Raw genomic sequence first — 1,000 nt, 5'->3', positions numbered from 1 at the left:
TGGCGCTAACGACAATCAAAATCTTGGTCTGACCTTGACTATTTGAGTGAGGCCCCCATGAGGCAAATAATAGGAGCGGATAATTCGCCACCTATGCGGCAAACACTGCGCATATTCAATTTCACTGCACTAACGGGCGAACAGCTGCATGATACCACAGCTTACAGAGGTTATTCTGTGATCTGTGCATGATACAAACGAGTACTGGTCTGTACAAGGTGCGATTGTAAAAATTGATGTAAATGTAAATGTAAATGGCTTGTTTCAGAACGTCAAATTAATTTGAAGGCCTTCCGCTACGATCTATATGTGGTTTTGCTGACGATTTTAAGTTTGGAAAACTTAGGAAAAGAGCTGCAGCAAGCTTAAGTTTTGAACCTGCTTTTGGCAAGTTGCAAACCTTTATTCCTTATAAGGAATAAACGGCACGGGGGCACATAGCTTGAGCCCAAACACAAAGCTTGTGCAAATAGCACGAGTAGAAGTATTCCTTGTAAGTAGTAAACAATGGTTGCAACTATGTCACGACAACAAACATTCGCCCATAACTTGCTTAAAATAATGTAGGATCTATTTTCGAATCTTGAATGATGAATGTTGATGATATGAAACTTTATTTCCAATTTTACAGCTGTTCGTATCAGTATTGTAAACCGTAAACTTTACACCGTATTTTTATATTGCTGAATTCGCTCTTAAAAGTTGTAAACAATCTAGAATAAACTCTTCAACCAGTAATCAGCTGTTCGCCCTTCAAAACATTGAGCTTGAGCATGCGCAGTGTAATCCGCATGGGTGGCGATTTATATTTATATTTAAGGGGAAGATGAAGTGCCGCTTAAGTGGAACCAAAAGTCAGATTTGAAGACTCACCTCAAACAGAACTGTTATTGCATAATTCTGCCATCAGCCACCTGATCGTGAAGATGTTGAACGCTTCATACATCTTATGCAAGAAGATGAAGTACCTAACATAAGCGACATATATAACAGAAACAAT

At 38.9% G+C, this 1,000-nt stretch overlaps 1 long non-coding RNA gene across 1 annotated transcript; it reads left to right on the top strand.

The window, feature by feature from the left end:
* The first annotated feature begins 68 nt into the window (after positions 1-68).
* Positions 69-738, top strand: LOC125502649. Its single transcript, XR_007280418.1, has 2 exons — positions 69-207; positions 269-738. It is a non-coding gene; the product is annotated as an uncharacterized LOC125502649 (long non-coding RNA).
* Positions 739-1,000: the final 262 nt, after the last annotated feature.

This window comes from Dendroctonus ponderosae, unplaced genomic scaffold, assembly GCF_020466585.1.
Source record: "Dendroctonus ponderosae isolate FM_Combo_2020 unplaced genomic scaffold, Dpon_F_20191213v2 Dpon_F_20191213_1, whole genome shotgun sequence".
In the NCBI taxonomy this organism is placed as follows: Eukaryota; Metazoa; Arthropoda; class Insecta; order Coleoptera; family Curculionidae; genus Dendroctonus; species Dendroctonus ponderosae.
Note: the sequence above shows the minus strand (reverse complement) of the source record. Positions and strands in the feature narration are given on the sequence as shown.